This window comes from Scomber scombrus, chromosome 23 (assembly GCF_963691925.1).
Source record: "Scomber scombrus chromosome 23, fScoSco1.1, whole genome shotgun sequence".
Lineage (NCBI taxonomy): Eukaryota > Metazoa > Chordata > Actinopteri > Scombriformes > Scombridae > Scomber > Scomber scombrus.
The window spans coordinates 9,767,931-9,782,193 of NC_084992.1; the positions used below are offsets into that span (position 1 = coordinate 9,767,931).

The window sequence follows — 14,263 nt, forward strand, 5'->3', positions numbered from 1 at the left end:
TGTTAAAATTACATAGCATGTATTGAAAGGTCTTTTCCTTTATTATGCCATTGTTCAAATTCCTACAGCACTTCCTTTCTTGACAAAATGGTACTACATGTGGGCGGGGATTAAACATCCAGCCCACACACCCTCTTAAAACTGAGCATGCAGTCTCTGTGGCGCAATTGGTTAGCGCGTTCGGCTGTTAACCGAAAGGTTGGTGGTTCAAGCCCACCCAGGGACGTGGACATCCAATTCTAATGATTCCTACTAAAAATAACAAACCCTTTAGCTGCACAATGAGTAAAATTGACATTTGCTAATAGCTTCTGTATCAAATTATCAGCGCTTTGCATTATTGGCTGAAACATTGACTTTAAAATTACATAGCATGTATTGAAAGGTCTTTTCCTTTATTATGCCATGGTTGGAATGCCTTCCATATTGCCTTTATACAGACATTGGTACTACATGTGGGCGGGGATTAAACATCCAGGCCACACCCCCTCTTAAAACTGAGCATGCAGTCTCTGTGGCGCAATTGGTTAGCGCGTTCGGCTGTTAACCGAAAGGTTGGTGGTTCAAGCCCACCCAGGGACGTGGACATCCAATTCTAATGATTCCTACTAAAAATAACAAACTGTTTAGCTGCAGCATGAGCGAAATTGAAGTTTGCTAAATGTCTTCAGTGTCAAATTATCAGTGCTTTTTATTTTTGGTTGACATGTTGATGTTAAAATTACATAGCATGTATTGAAAGGTCTTTTCCTTTATTATGCCATTGTTCAAATTCCTACAGCACTTCCTTTCTTGACAAAATGGTACTACGTGTGGGTGGGGATTAAATATCCAGGCCACACCCCCTCCTAAAACTGAGCATCCAGTCTCTGTGGTGCAATTGGTTAGCGCGTTCGGCTGTTAACCGAAAGGTTGGTGGTTCAAGCCCACCCAGGGACGTGGACATCCAATTCTAATGATTCCTACTAAAAATAACAAAATGTTTAGCTGCAGCATGAGCGAAATTGAAGTTTGCTGAATGTCTTCAGTGTCAAATTATCAGCGCTTCTTATTTTTGGTTGACATGTTGATGTTAAAATTACATAGCATGTATTGAAAGGTCTTTTCCTTTATTATGCCATTGTTCAAATTCCTACAGCACTTCCTTACTTGACAAAATGGTACTACATGTGGGCGGGGATTAAACATCCAGGCCACACCCCCTCTTAAAACTGAGCGTGTAGTCTCTGTGGCGTAATTGGTTAGCGCGTTCGGCTGTTAACCGAAAGGTTGGTGGTTCAAGCCCACCCAGGGACGTGGACGTCCAATTCTAATGATTCCTACTAAAAATAACAAACTGTTTAGCTACACTATGGCAGCATGAGCGAAATTGAAGTTTGCTAAATGTCTTCAGTGTCAAATTATCAGTGCTTTTTATTTTTGGTTGACATGTAAATGTTAAAATTACATAGCATGTATTGAAAGGTCTTTTCCTTTATTATGCCATTGTTCAAATTCCTACAGCACTTCCTTTCTTGACAAAATGGTACTACGTGTGGGTGGGGATTAAAGATCGAAGCCACACCCCCCTCCTAAAGCTGAGCATGCAGTCTCTGTGGCGCAATTGGTTAGCGCGTTCGGCTGTTAACCGAAAGGATGGTGGTTCAAGCCCACCCAGGGACGTGGACATCCAATTCTAATGATTCCTACTAAAAATAACAAACCCTTTAGCTGCACAATGAGTAAAATTGACATTTGCTAATAGCTTCTGTATCAAATTATCAGCGCTTTGCATTATTGGCTGAAACATTGACTTTAAAATTACATAGCATGTATTGAAAGGTCTTTTCCTTTATTATGCCATGGTTGGAATGCCTTCCATATTGCCTTTATACAGACATTGGTACTACATGTGGGCGGGGATTAAATATCCAGGCCACACCCCCTCCTAAAACTGAGCATCCAGTCTCTGTGGCGCAATTGGTTAGCGCGTTCGGCTGTTAACCGAAAGGTTGGTGGTTCAAGCCCACCCAGGGACGTGGACATCCAATTCTAATGATTCCTACTAAAAGTAACAAAATGTTTAGCTGCAGCATGAGCGAAATTGAAGTTTGCTGAATGTCTTCAGTGTCAAATTATCAGCGCTTCTTATTTTTGGTTGACATGTTGATGTTAAAATTACATAGCATGTATTGAAAGGTCTTTTCCTTTATTATGCCATTGTTCAAATTCCTACAGCACGTCCTTACTTGACAAAATGGTACTACATGTGGGCGGGGATTAAACATCCAGGCCACACCCCCTCTTAAAACTGAGCGTGTAGTCTCTGTGGCGCAATTGGTTAGCGCGTTCGGCTGTTAACCGAAAGGTTGGTGGTTCAAGCCCACCCAGGGACGTGGACGTCCAATTCTAATGATTCCTACTAAAAATAACAAACTGTTTAGCTACACTATGGCAGCATGAGCGAAATTGAAGTTTGCTAAATGTCTTCAGTGTCAAATTATCAGTGCTTTTTATTTTTGGTTGACATGTTGATGTTAAAATTACATAGCATGTATTGAAAGGTCTTTTCCTTTATTATGCCATTGTTCAAATTCCTACAGCACTTCCTTTCTTGACAAAATGGTACTACATGTGGGCGGGGATTAAACATCCAGGCAACACCCCCTCTTAAAACTGAGCATGCAGTCTCTGTGGCGCAATTGGTTAGCGCGTTCGGCTGTTAACCGAAAGGTTGGTGGTTCAAGCCCACCCAGGGACGTTGACATCCAATTCTAATGATTCCTACTAAAAATAACAAACTGTTTAGCTGCGGCATGAGCGAAATTGAAGTTTGCTGAATGTCTTCATTGTCAAATGATCAGGGCTTCTTATTTTTGGTTGACATGTTGATGTTAAAATTACATAGCATGTATTGAAAGGACTTTTCCTTTATTATGCCATTGTTCAAATTCCTACAGCACTTCCTTTCTTGACAAAATGGTACTACGTGTGGGTGGGGATTAAAGATCGAGGCCACACCCCCCTCTTAAAACTGAGCATGCAGTCTCTGTGGCGCAATTGGTTAGCGCGTTCGGCTGTTAACCGAAAGGTTGGTGGTTCAAGCCCACCCAGGGACGTGGACATCCAATTCTAATGATTCCTACTAAAAATAACTAACCCTTTAGCTGCACAATGAGTAAAATTGACATTTGCTAATAGCTTCTGTATCAAATTATCAGCGTTTTGCATTATTGGCTGAAACATTGACTTTAAAATTACATAGCATGTATTGAAAGGTCTTTTCCTTTATTATGCCATGGTTGGAATGCCTTCCATATTGCCTTTATACAGACATTGGTACTACATGTGGGCGGGGATTAAACATCCAGGCCACACCCCCTCTTAAAACTGAGCATGCAGTCTCTGTGGCGCAATTGGTTAGCGCGTTCGGCTGTTAACCGAAAGGTTGGTGGTTCAAGCCCACCCAGGGACGTGGACATCCAATTCTAATGATTCCTACTAAAAATAACAAACTGTTTAGCTGCAGCATGAGCGAAATTGAAGTTTGCTGAATGTCTTCAGTGTCAAATTATCAGGGCTTCTTATTTTTGGTTGACATGTTGATGTTAAAATTACATAGCATGTATTGAAAGGACTTTTCCTTTATTATGCCATTGTTCAAATTCCTACAGCACTTCCTTTCTTGACAAAATGGTACTACGTGTGGGTGGGGATTAAAGATCGAAGCCACACCCCCCTCCTAAAGCTGAGCATGCAGTCTCTGTGGCGCAATTGGTTAGCGCGTTCGGCTGTTAACCGAAAGGTTGGTGGTTCAAGCCCACCCAGGGACGTGGACATCCAATTCTAATGATTCCTACTAAAAATAACAAACCCTTTAGCTGCACAATGAGTAAAATTGACATTTGCTAATAGCTTCTGTATCAAATTATCAGCGCTTTGCATTATTGGCTGAAACATTTACTTTAAAATTACATAGCATGTATTGAAAGGTCTTTTCCTTTATTATGCCATGGTTGGAATGCCTTCCATATTGCCTTTATACAGACATTGGTACTACATGTGGGCGGGGATTAAATATCCAGGCCACACCCCCTCCTAAAACTGAGCATCCAGTCTCTGTGGCGCAATTGGTTAGCGCGTTCGGCTGTTAACCGAAAGGTTGGTGGTTCAAGCCCACCCAGGGACGTGGACATCCAATTCTAATGATTCCTACTAAAAATAACAAAATGTTTAGCTGCAGCATGAGCGAAATTGAAGTTTGCTGAATGTCTTCAGTGTCAAATTATCAGCGCTTCTTATTTTTGGTTGACATGTTGATGTTAAAATTACATAGCATGTATTGAAAGGTCTTTTCCTTTATTATGCCATTGTTCAAATTCCTACAGCACTTCCTTTCTTGAAAAATGGTACAACATGTGGGCGGGGATTAAACATCCAGGCCACACCCCCTCTTAAAACTGAGCATGCAGTCTCTGTGGCGCAATTGGTTAGCGTGTTCGGCTGTTAACCGAAAGGTTGGTGGTTCAAGCCCACCCAGGGACGTGGACATCCAACTCTAATGATTCCTACTAAAAATAACAAACTGTTTAGCTACACTATGGCAGCATGAGCGAAATTGAAGTTTGCTAAATGTCTTCAGTGTCAAATTATCAGTGCTTTTTATTTTTGGTTGACATGTTGATGTTAAAATTACATAGCATGTATTGAAAGGTCTTTTCCTTTATTATGTCGTGGTTCAAATTCCTACAGCACTTCCTTTCTTGACAAAATGGTACTACGTGTGGGTGGTGATTAAAGATCGAAGCCACACCCCCCTCCTAAAGCTGAGCATGCAGTCTCTGTGGCGCAATTGGTTAGAGCGTTCGGCTGTTAACCGAAAGGTTGGTGGTTCAAGCCCACCCAGGGACGTGGACATCCAATTCTAATGATTCCTACTAAAAATAACAAACCCTTTAGCTGCACAATGAGTAAAATTGACATTTGCTAATAGCTTCTGTATCAAATTATCAGCGCTTTGCATTATTGGCTGAAACATTGACTTTAAAATTACATAGCATGTATTGAAAGGTCTTTTCCTTTATTATGCCATGGTTGGAATGCCTTCCATATTGCCTTTATACAGACATTGGTACTACATGAGGGCGGGGATTAAACATCCAGGCCACACCCCCTCTTAAAACTGAGCATGCAGTCTCTGTGGCGCAATTGGTTAGCGCGTTCGGCTGTTAACCGAAAGGTTGGTGGTTCAAGCCCACCCAGGGACGTGGACATCCAATTCTAATGATTCCTACTAAAAATAACAAACTGTTTAGCTACACTATGGCAGCATGAGCGAAATTGAAGTTTGCTAAATGTCTTCAGTGTCAAATTATCAGTGCTTTTTATTTTTGGTTGACATGTTGATGTTAAAATTACATAGCATGTATTGAAAGGTCTTTTCCTTTATTATGCCAGTGTTCAAATTCCTACAGCACTTCCTTTCTTGACAAAATGGTACTACATGTGGGCGGGGATTAAACATCCAGGCCACACCCCCTCTTAAAACTGAGCATGCAGTCTCTGTGGCGCAATTGGTTAGCGCGTTCGGCTGTTAACCGAAAGGTTGGTGGTTCAAGCCCACCCAGGGACGTGGACATCCAATTCTAATGATTCCTACTAAAAATAACAAACTGTTTAGCTACACTATGGCATCATGAGCGAAATTGAAGTTTGCTAAATGTCTTCAGTGTCAAATTATCAGTGCTTTTTATTTTTGGTTGACATGTTGATGTTAAAATTACATAGCATGTATTGAAAGGTCTTTTCCTTTATTATGCCCTGGTTCAAATTCCTACAGCACTTCCTTTCTTGACAAAATGGTACTACGTGTGGGTGGTGATTAAAGATCGAAGCCACACCTCCCTCCTAAAGCTGAGCATGCAGTCTCTGTGGCGCAATTGTTTAGCGCGTTCGGCTGTTAACCGAAAGGTTGGTGGTTCAACCCCACCCAGGGACGTGGACATCCAATTCTAATGATTCCTACTAAAAATAACAAACCCTTTAGCTGCACAATGAGTAAAATTGACATTTGCTAATAGCTTCTGTATCAAATTATCAGCGCTTTGCATTATTGGCTGAAACATTGACTTTAAAATTACATAGCATTTATTGAAAGGTCTTTTCCTTTATTATGCCATGGTTGGAATGCCTTCCATATTGCCTTTATACAGACATTGGTACTACATGTGGGCGGGGATTAAACATCCAGGCCACACCCCCTCCTAAAACTGAGCATCCGGTCTCTGTGGCGCAATTGGTTAGTGCGTTCGGCTGTTAACCGAAAGGTTGGTGGTTCAAGCCCACCCAGGGACGTGGGCATCCAATTCTAATGATTCCTGCTAAAAATAACAAACCCTTTAGCTGCACAATGAGTAAAATTGACATTTGCTAATAGCTTCTGTATCAAATTATCAGCACTTTGCATTATTGGCTGAAACATTGACGTTAAAATTACATAGCATGTATTGAAAGGTCTTTTCCTTTATTATGCCATGGTTGGAATGCCTTCCATATTTCCTTTATAAACAAAATGGTACTACATGTGGGCGGGGATTAAACATCCAGGCCACACCCCCTCTTAAAACTGAGCATGCAGTCTCTGTGGCGCAATTGGTTAGCGCGTTCGGCTGTTAACCGAAAGGTTGGTGGTTCAATCCCACCCAGGGACGTGGACATCCAATTCTAATGATTCCTACTAAAAATAACAAACTGTTTGGCTACACTATGGCAGCATGAGCGAAATTGAAGTTTGCTAAATGTCTTCAGTGACAAATTATCAGTGCTTTTTATTTTTGGTTGACATGTTGATGTTAAAATTACATAGCATGTATTGAAAGGTCTTTTCCTTTATTATGCCATTGTTCAAATTCCTACAGCACTTCCTTTCTTGACAAAATGGTACTACATGTGGGCGGGGATTAAACATCCAGGCCACACCCCCTCTTAAAACTGAGCATGCAGTCTCTGTGGCGCAATTGGTTAGCGCGTTCGGCTGTTAACCGAAAGGTTGGTGGTTCAAGCCCACCCAGGGACGTGGACATCCAATTCTAATGATTCCTACTAAAAATAACAAACTGTTTAGCTGCAGCATGAGCGAAATTGAAGTTTGCTGAATGTCTTCAGTGTCAAATTATCAGGGCTTCTTATTTTTGGTTGACATGTTGATGTTAAAATTACATAGCATGTATTGAAAGGACTTTTCCTTTATTATGCCATTGTTCAAATTCCTACAGCACTTCCTTTCTTGACAAAATGGTACTACGTGTGGGTGGGGATTAAAGATCGAAGCCACACCCCCCTCCTAAAGCTGAACATGCAGTCTCTGTGGCGCAATTGGTTAGCGCGTTCGGCTGTTAACTGAAAGGATGGTGGTTCAAGCCCACCCAGGGACGTGGACATCCAATTCTAATGATTCCTACTAAAAATAACAAACCCTTTAGCTGCACAATGAGTAAAATTGACATTTGCTAATAGCTTCTGTATCAAATTATCAGCGCTTTGCATTATTGGCTGAAACATTGACTTTAAAATTACATAGCATGTATTGAAAGGTCTTTTCCTTTATTATGCCATGGTTGGAATGCCTTCCATATTGCCTTTATACAGACATTGGTACTACATGTGGTCGGGGATTAAATATCCAGGCCACACCCCCTCCTAAAACTGAGCATCCGGTCTCTGTGGCGCAATTGGTTAGCGCGTTCGGCTGTTAACCGAAAGGTTGGTGGTTCAAGCCCACCCAGGGACGTGGGCATCCAATTCTAATGATTCCTGCTAAAAATAACAAACCCTTTAGCTGCACAATAAGTAAAATTGACATTTGCTAATAGCTTCTGTATCAAATTATCAGCACTTTGCATTATTGGCTGAAACATTGACGTTAAAATTACATAGCATGTATTGAAAATTATTTTCCTTTATTATGCCATGGTTGGAATGCCTTCCATATTTCCTTTATAAACAAAATGGTACTACATGTGGGCGGGGATTAAATATCCAGGCCACACCCCCTCCTAAAACTGAGCATCGAGTCTCTGTGGCGAAATTGGTTAGCGCGTTCGGCTGTTAACCGAAAGGTTGGTGGTTCAAGCCCACCCAGGGACGTGGACATCCAATTCTAATGATTCCTACTAAAAATAACAAACCCTTTAGCTGCACAATGAGTAAAATTGACATTTGCTAATAGCTTCTGTATCAAATTATCAGCGCTTTGCATTATTGGCTGAAACATTGACTTTAAAATTACATAGCATGTATTGAAAGGTCTTTTCCTTTATTATGCCATGGTTGGAATGCCTTCCATATTGCCTTTATACAGACATTGGTACTACATGTGGGCGGGGATTAAACATCCAGGCCACACCCCCTCTTAAAACTGAGCATGCAGTCTCTGTGGCGCAATTGGTTAGCGCGTTCGGCTGTTAACCGAAAGGTTGGTGGTTCAAGCCCACCCAGGGACGTGGACATCCAATTCTAATGATTCCTACTAAAAATAACAAACTGTTTAGCTGCAGCATGAGCGAAATTGAAGTTTGCTGAATGTCTTCAGTGTCAAATTATCAGCGGTTCTTATTTTTGGTTGACATGTTGATGTTAAAATTACATAGCATGTATTGAAAGGTCTTTTCCTTTATTATGCCATTGTTCAAATTCCTACAGCACTTCCTTTCTTGACAAAATGGTACTACATGTGGGCGGGGATTAAACATCCAGGCCACACCCCGTCTTAAAACTGAGCATGCAGTCTCTGTGGCGCAATTGGTTAGCGCGTTCGGCTGTTAACCGAAAGGTTGGTGGTTCAAGCCCATCCAGGGACGTGGACATCCAATTCTAATGATTCCTACTAAAAATAACAAACTGTTTAGCTGCAGCATGAGCGAAATTGAAGTTTGCTAAATGTCTTCAGTGTCAAATTATCAGTGCTTTTTATTTTTGGTTGACATGTTGATGTTAAAATTACATAGCATGTATTGAAAGGTCTTTTCCTTTATTATGCCCTGGTTCAAATTCCTACAGCACTTCCTTTCTTGACAAAATGGTACTACGTGTGGGTGGTGATTAAAGATCGAAGCCACACCTCCCTCCTAAAGCTGAGCATGCAGTCTCTGTGGCGCAATTGTTTAGCGCGTTCGGCTGTTAACCGAAAGGTTGGTGGTTCAACCCCACCCAGGGACGTGGACATCCAATTCTAATGATTCCTACTAAAAATAACAAACCCTTTAGCTGCACAATGAGTAAAATTGACATTTGCTAATAGCTTCTGTATCAAATTATCAGCGCTTTGCATTATTGGCTGAAACATTGACTTTAAAATTACATAGCATGTATTGAAAGGTCTTTTCCTTTATTATGCCATGGTTGGAATGCCTTCCATATTGCCTTTATACAGACATTGGTACTACATGTGGGCGGGGATTAAACATCCAGGCCACACCCCCTCTTAAAACTGAGCATGCAGTCTCTGTGGCGCAATTGGTTAGCGCGTTCGGCTGTTAACCGAAAGGTTGGTGGTTCAAGCCCACCCAGGGACGTGGACATCCAATTCTAATGATTCCTGCTAAAAATAACATACTGTTTAGCTACACTATGGCAGCATGAGCGAAATTGAAGTTTGCTAAATGTCTTCAGTGACAAATTATCAGTGCTTTTTATTTTTGGTTGACATGTTGATGTTAAAATTACATAGCATGTATTGAAAGGTCTTTTCCTTTATTATGCCATTGTTCAAATTCCTACAGCACTTCCTTTCTTGACAAAATGGTACTACATGTGGGCGGGGATTAAACATCCAGGCCACACCCCCTCTTAAAACTGAGCATGCAGTCTCTGTGGCGCAATTGGTTAGCGCGTTCGGCTGTTAACCGAAAGGTTGGTGGTTCAAGCCCACCCAGGGACGTGGACATCCAATTCTAATGATTCCTACTAAAAATAACAAACTGTTTAGCTGCAGCATGAGCGAAATTGAAGTTTGCTGAATGTCTTCAGTGTCAAATTATCAGGGCTTCTTATTTTTGGTTGACATGTTGATGTTAAAATTACATAGCATGTATTGAAAGGACTTTTCCTTTATTATGCCATTGTTCAAATTCCTACAGCACTTCCTTTCTTGACAAAATGGTACTACGTGTGGGTGGGGATTAAAGATCGAAGCCACACCCCCCTCCTAAAGCTGAACATGCAGTCTCTGTGGCGCAATTGGTTAGCGCGTTCGGCTGTTAACTGAAAGGATGGTGGTTCAAGCCCACCCAGGGACGTGGACATCCAATTCTAATGATTCCTACTAAAAATAACAAACCCTTTAGCTGCACAATGAGTAAAATTGACATTTGCTAATAGCTTCTCTATCAAATTATCAGCGCTTTGCATTATTGGCTGAAACATTGACTTTAAAATTACATAGCATGTATTGAAAGGTCTTTTCCTTTATTATGCCATGGTTGGAATGCCTTCCATATTGCCTTTATACAGACATTGGTACTACATGTGGTCGGGGATTAAATATCCAGGCCACACCCCCTCCTAAAACTGAGCATCCGGTCTCTGTGGCGCAATTGGTTAGCGCGTTCGGCTGTTAACCGAAAGGTTGGTGGTTCAAGCCCACCCAGGGACGTGGACATCCAATTCTAATGATTCCTACTAAAAATAACAAACTGTTTAGCTGCAGCATGAGCGAAATTGAAGTTTGCTAAATGTCTTCAGTGTCAAATTATCAGTGCTTTTTATTTTTGGTTGACATGTTGATGTTAAAATTACATAGCATGTATTGAAAGGTCTTTTCCTTTATTATGCCCTGGTTCAAATTCCTACAGCACTTCCTTTCTTGACAAAATGGTACTACGTGTGGGTGGTGATTAAAGATCGAAGCCACACCTCCCTCCTAAAGCTGAGCATGCAGTCTCTGTGGCGCAATTGTTTAGCGCGTTCGGCTGTTAACCGAAAGGTTGGTGGTTCAACCCCACCCAGGGACGTGGACATCCAATTCTAATGATTCCTACTAAAAATAACAAACCCTTTAGCTGCACAATGAGTAAAATTGACATTTGCTAATAGCTTCTGTATCAAATTATCAGCGCTTTGCATTATTGGCTGAAACATTGACTTTAAAATTACATAGCATGTATTGAAAGGTCTTTTCCTTTATTATGCCATGGTTGGAATGCCTTCCATATTGCCTTTATACAGACATTGGTACTACATGTGGGCGGGGATTAAACATCCAGGCCACACCCCCTCCTAAAACTGAGCATCCGGTCTCTGTGGCGCAATTGGTTAGTGCGTTCGGCTGTTAACCGAAAGGTTGGTGGTTCAAGCCCACCCAGGGACGTGGGCATCCAATTCTAATGATTCCTGCTAAAAATAACAAACCCTTTAGCTGCACAATGAGTAAAATTGACATTTGCTAATAGCTTCTGTATCAAATTATCAGCACTTTGCATTATTGGCTGAAACATTGACGTTAAAATTACATAGCATGTATTGAAAGGTCTTTTCCTTTATTATGCCATGGTTGGAATGCCTTCCATATTTCCTTTATAAACAAAATGGTACTACATGTGGGCGGGGATTAAACATCCAGGCCACACCCCCTCTTAAAACTGAGCATGCAGTCTCTGTGGCGCAATTGGTTAGCGCGTTCGGCTGTTAACCGAAAGGTTGGTGGTTGAACCCCACCCAGGGACGTGGACATCCAATTCTAATGATTCCTACTAAAAATAACAAACCCTTTAGCTGCACAATGAGTAAAATTGACATTTGCTAATAGCTTCTGTATCAAATTATCAGCGCTTTGCATTATTGGCTGAAACATTGACTTTAAAATTACATAGCATTTATTGAAAGGTCTTTTCCTTTATTATGCCATGGTTGGAATGCCTTCCATATTGCCTTTATACAGACATTGGTACTACATGTGGGCGGGGATTAAACATCCAGGCCACACCTCCTCTTAAAACTGAGCATGCAGTCTCTGTGGCGCAATTGGTTAGCGCGTTCGGCTGTTAACCGAAAGGTTGGTGGTTCAAGCCCACCCAGGGACGTGGACATCCAATTCTAATGATTCCTGCTAAAAATAACATACTGTTTAGCTACACTATGGCAGCATGAGCGAAATTGAAGTTTGCTAAATGTCTTCAGTGACAAATTATCAGTGCTTTTTATTTTTGGTTGACATGTTGATGTTAAAATTACATAGCATGTATTGAAAGGTCTTTTCCTTTATTATGCCATTGTTCAAATTCCTACAGCACTTCCTTTCTTGACAAAATGGTACTACATGTGGGCGGGGATTAAACATCCAGGCCACACCCCCTCTTAAAACTGAGCATGCAGTCTCTGTGGCGCAATTGGTTAGCGCGTTCGGCTGTTAACCGAAAGGTTGGTGGTTCAAGCCCACCCAGGGACGTGGACATCCAATTCTAATGATTCCTACTAAAAATAACAAACTGTTTAGCTGCAGCATGAGCGAAATTGAAGTTTGCTGAATGTCTTCAGTGTCAAATTATCAGGGCTTCTTATTTTTGGTTGACATGTTGATGTTAAAATTACATAGCATGTATTGAAAGGACTTTTCCTTTATTATGCCATTGTTCAAATTCCTACAGCACTTCCTTTCTTGACAAAATGGTACTACGTGTGGGTGGGGATTAAAGATCGAAGCCACACCCCCCTCCTAAAGCTGAACATGCAGTCTCTGTGGCGCAATTGGTTATCGCGTTCGGCTGTTAACTGAAAGGATGGTGGTTCAAGCCCACCCAGGGACGTGGACATCCAATTCTAATGATTCCTACTAAAAATAACAAACCCTTTAGCTGCACAATGAGTAAAATTGACATTTGCTAATAGCTTCTGTATCAAATTATCAGCGCTTTGCATTATTGGCTGAAACATTGACTTTAAAATTACATAGCATGTATTGAAAGGTCTTTTCCTTTATTATGCCATGGTTGGAATGCCTTCCATATTGCCTTTATACAGACATTGGTACTACATGTGGGCGGGGATTAAACATCCAGGCCACACCCCCTCTTAAAACTGAGCATGCAGTCTCTGTGGCGCAATTGGTTAGCGCGTTCGGCTGTTAACCGAAAGGTTGGTGGTTCAAGCCCACCCAGGGACGTGGACATCCAATTCTAATGATTCCTACTAAAAATAACAAACTGTTTAGCTGCAGCATGAGCGAAATTGAAGTTTGCTGAATGTCTTCAGTGTCAAATTATCAGCGGTTCTTATTTTTGGTTGACATGTTGACTTTAAAATTACATAGCATGTATTGAAAGGTCTTTTCCTTTATTATGCCATTGTTCAAATTCCTACAGCACTTCCTTTCTTGACAAAATGGTACTACATGTGGGCGGGGATTAAACATCCAGGCCACACCCCGTCTTAAAACTGACCATGCAGTCTCTGTGGCGCAATTGGTTAGCGCGTTCGGCTGTTAACCGAAAGGTTGGTGGTTCAAGCCCACCCAGGGACGTGGACATCCAATTCTAATGATTCCTACTAAAAATAACAAACTGTTTAGCTGCAGCATGAGCGAAATTGAAGTTTGCTAAATGTCTTCAGTGTCAAATTATCAGTGCTTTTTATTTTTGGTTGACATGTTGATGTTAAAATTACATAGCATGTATTGAAAGGTCTTTTCCTTTATTATGCCCTGGTTCAAATTCCTACAGCACTTCCTTTCTTGACAAAATGGTACTACGTGTGGGTGGTGATTAAAGATCGAAGCCACACCTCCCTCCTAAAGCTGAGCATGCAGTCTCTGTGGCGCAATTGTTTAGCGCGTTCGGCTGTTAACCGAAAGGTTGGTGGTTGAACCCCACCCAGGGACGTGGACATCCAATTCTAATGATTCCTACTAAAAATAACAAACCCTTTAGCTGCACAATGAGTAAAATTGACATTTGCTAATAGCTTCTGTATCAAATTATCAGCGCTTTGCATTATTGGCTGAAACATTGACTTTAAAATTACATAGCATGTATTGAAAGGTCTTTTCCTTTATTATGCCATGGTTGGAATGCCTTCCATATTGCCTTTATACAGACATTGGTACTACATGTGGGCGGGGATTAAACATCCAGGCCACACCCCCTCTTAAAACCGAGCATGCAGTCTCTGTGGCGCAATTGGTTAGCGCGTTCGGCTGTTAACCGAAAGGTTGGTGGTTCAAGCCCACCCAGGGACGTGGACATCCAATTCTAATGATTCCTGCTAAAAATAACAAACTGTTTAGCTACACTAT

The 14,263-nt window shown here is 41.4% G+C and overlaps 32 non-coding genes across 32 annotated transcripts; all 32 read left to right on the forward strand.

Moving 5' to 3' along the window:
- The first annotated feature begins 152 nt into the window (after positions 1 to 152).
- trnan-guu (transfer RNA asparagine (anticodon GUU)) lies at positions 153 to 226 on the forward strand. Its single transcript has one exon. It is a non-coding gene; the product is annotated as a tRNA-Asn (tRNA).
- A 282-nt stretch (positions 227 to 508) lies between these two features.
- trnan-guu (transfer RNA asparagine (anticodon GUU)) lies at positions 509 to 582 on the forward strand. Its single transcript has one exon. It is a non-coding gene; the product is annotated as a tRNA-Asn (tRNA).
- Positions 583 to 865: 283 nt separating this feature from the next.
- Positions 866 to 939, forward strand: trnan-guu (transfer RNA asparagine (anticodon GUU)). The gene has a single exon. It is a non-coding gene; the product is annotated as a tRNA-Asn (tRNA).
- Positions 940 to 1,222: 283 nt separating this feature from the next.
- Positions 1,223 to 1,296, forward strand: trnan-guu (transfer RNA asparagine (anticodon GUU)). Its single transcript has one exon. It is a non-coding gene; the product is annotated as a tRNA-Asn (tRNA).
- Positions 1,297 to 1,588: 292 nt separating this feature from the next.
- trnan-guu (transfer RNA asparagine (anticodon GUU)) lies at positions 1,589 to 1,662 on the forward strand. Its single transcript has one exon. It is a non-coding gene; the product is annotated as a tRNA-Asn (tRNA).
- A 282-nt stretch (positions 1,663 to 1,944) lies between these two features.
- trnan-guu (transfer RNA asparagine (anticodon GUU)) lies at positions 1,945 to 2,018 on the forward strand. The gene has a single exon. It is a non-coding gene; the product is annotated as a tRNA-Asn (tRNA).
- A 283-nt stretch (positions 2,019 to 2,301) lies between these two features.
- On the forward strand, positions 2,302 to 2,375 carry trnan-guu (transfer RNA asparagine (anticodon GUU)). Its single transcript has one exon. It is a non-coding gene; the product is annotated as a tRNA-Asn (tRNA).
- Positions 2,376 to 2,666: 291 nt separating this feature from the next.
- On the forward strand, positions 2,667 to 2,740 carry trnan-guu (transfer RNA asparagine (anticodon GUU)). The gene has a single exon. It is a non-coding gene; the product is annotated as a tRNA-Asn (tRNA).
- A 284-nt stretch (positions 2,741 to 3,024) lies between these two features.
- On the forward strand, positions 3,025 to 3,098 carry trnan-guu (transfer RNA asparagine (anticodon GUU)). Its single transcript has one exon. It is a non-coding gene; the product is annotated as a tRNA-Asn (tRNA).
- Positions 3,099 to 3,380: 282 nt separating this feature from the next.
- Positions 3,381 to 3,454, forward strand: trnan-guu (transfer RNA asparagine (anticodon GUU)). Its single transcript has one exon. It is a non-coding gene; the product is annotated as a tRNA-Asn (tRNA).
- Positions 3,455 to 3,738: 284 nt separating this feature from the next.
- Positions 3,739 to 3,812, forward strand: trnan-guu (transfer RNA asparagine (anticodon GUU)). Its single transcript has one exon. It is a non-coding gene; the product is annotated as a tRNA-Asn (tRNA).
- Positions 3,813 to 4,094: 282 nt separating this feature from the next.
- trnan-guu (transfer RNA asparagine (anticodon GUU)) lies at positions 4,095 to 4,168 on the forward strand. The gene has a single exon. It is a non-coding gene; the product is annotated as a tRNA-Asn (tRNA).
- Positions 4,169 to 4,450: 282 nt separating this feature from the next.
- On the forward strand, positions 4,451 to 4,524 carry trnan-guu (transfer RNA asparagine (anticodon GUU)). The gene has a single exon. It is a non-coding gene; the product is annotated as a tRNA-Asn (tRNA).
- A 648-nt stretch (positions 4,525 to 5,172) lies between these two features.
- Positions 5,173 to 5,246, forward strand: trnan-guu (transfer RNA asparagine (anticodon GUU)). Its single transcript has one exon. It is a non-coding gene; the product is annotated as a tRNA-Asn (tRNA).
- A 291-nt stretch (positions 5,247 to 5,537) lies between these two features.
- Positions 5,538 to 5,611, forward strand: trnan-guu (transfer RNA asparagine (anticodon GUU)). Its single transcript has one exon. It is a non-coding gene; the product is annotated as a tRNA-Asn (tRNA).
- Positions 5,612 to 6,259: 648 nt separating this feature from the next.
- On the forward strand, positions 6,260 to 6,333 carry trnan-guu (transfer RNA asparagine (anticodon GUU)). Its single transcript has one exon. It is a non-coding gene; the product is annotated as a tRNA-Asn (tRNA).
- Positions 6,334 to 6,615: 282 nt separating this feature from the next.
- trnan-guu (transfer RNA asparagine (anticodon GUU)) lies at positions 6,616 to 6,689 on the forward strand. Its single transcript has one exon. It is a non-coding gene; the product is annotated as a tRNA-Asn (tRNA).
- A 291-nt stretch (positions 6,690 to 6,980) lies between these two features.
- Positions 6,981 to 7,054, forward strand: trnan-guu (transfer RNA asparagine (anticodon GUU)). Its single transcript has one exon. It is a non-coding gene; the product is annotated as a tRNA-Asn (tRNA).
- Positions 7,055 to 7,338: 284 nt separating this feature from the next.
- Positions 7,339 to 7,412, forward strand: trnan-guu (transfer RNA asparagine (anticodon GUU)). Its single transcript has one exon. It is a non-coding gene; the product is annotated as a tRNA-Asn (tRNA).
- A 282-nt stretch (positions 7,413 to 7,694) lies between these two features.
- trnan-guu (transfer RNA asparagine (anticodon GUU)) lies at positions 7,695 to 7,768 on the forward strand. The gene has a single exon. It is a non-coding gene; the product is annotated as a tRNA-Asn (tRNA).
- Positions 7,769 to 8,406: 638 nt separating this feature from the next.
- On the forward strand, positions 8,407 to 8,480 carry trnan-guu (transfer RNA asparagine (anticodon GUU)). Its single transcript has one exon. It is a non-coding gene; the product is annotated as a tRNA-Asn (tRNA).
- Positions 8,481 to 8,763: 283 nt separating this feature from the next.
- trnan-guu (transfer RNA asparagine (anticodon GUU)) lies at positions 8,764 to 8,837 on the forward strand. Its single transcript has one exon. It is a non-coding gene; the product is annotated as a tRNA-Asn (tRNA).
- A 640-nt stretch (positions 8,838 to 9,477) lies between these two features.
- On the forward strand, positions 9,478 to 9,551 carry trnan-guu (transfer RNA asparagine (anticodon GUU)). The gene has a single exon. It is a non-coding gene; the product is annotated as a tRNA-Asn (tRNA).
- Positions 9,552 to 9,842: 291 nt separating this feature from the next.
- On the forward strand, positions 9,843 to 9,916 carry trnan-guu (transfer RNA asparagine (anticodon GUU)). The gene has a single exon. It is a non-coding gene; the product is annotated as a tRNA-Asn (tRNA).
- A 284-nt stretch (positions 9,917 to 10,200) lies between these two features.
- trnan-guu (transfer RNA asparagine (anticodon GUU)) lies at positions 10,201 to 10,274 on the forward strand. The gene has a single exon. It is a non-coding gene; the product is annotated as a tRNA-Asn (tRNA).
- Positions 10,275 to 10,556: 282 nt separating this feature from the next.
- On the forward strand, positions 10,557 to 10,630 carry trnan-guu (transfer RNA asparagine (anticodon GUU)). The gene has a single exon. It is a non-coding gene; the product is annotated as a tRNA-Asn (tRNA).
- A 640-nt stretch (positions 10,631 to 11,270) lies between these two features.
- On the forward strand, positions 11,271 to 11,344 carry trnan-guu (transfer RNA asparagine (anticodon GUU)). Its single transcript has one exon. It is a non-coding gene; the product is annotated as a tRNA-Asn (tRNA).
- Positions 11,345 to 11,982: 638 nt separating this feature from the next.
- On the forward strand, positions 11,983 to 12,056 carry trnan-guu (transfer RNA asparagine (anticodon GUU)). Its single transcript has one exon. It is a non-coding gene; the product is annotated as a tRNA-Asn (tRNA).
- A 291-nt stretch (positions 12,057 to 12,347) lies between these two features.
- On the forward strand, positions 12,348 to 12,421 carry trnan-guu (transfer RNA asparagine (anticodon GUU)). The gene has a single exon. It is a non-coding gene; the product is annotated as a tRNA-Asn (tRNA).
- Positions 12,422 to 13,061: 640 nt separating this feature from the next.
- On the forward strand, positions 13,062 to 13,135 carry trnan-guu (transfer RNA asparagine (anticodon GUU)). Its single transcript has one exon. It is a non-coding gene; the product is annotated as a tRNA-Asn (tRNA).
- A 283-nt stretch (positions 13,136 to 13,418) lies between these two features.
- trnan-guu (transfer RNA asparagine (anticodon GUU)) lies at positions 13,419 to 13,492 on the forward strand. Its single transcript has one exon. It is a non-coding gene; the product is annotated as a tRNA-Asn (tRNA).
- A 640-nt stretch (positions 13,493 to 14,132) lies between these two features.
- Positions 14,133 to 14,206, forward strand: trnan-guu (transfer RNA asparagine (anticodon GUU)). The gene has a single exon. It is a non-coding gene; the product is annotated as a tRNA-Asn (tRNA).
- The last annotated feature ends 57 nt before the right edge of the window (positions 14,207 to 14,263 follow it).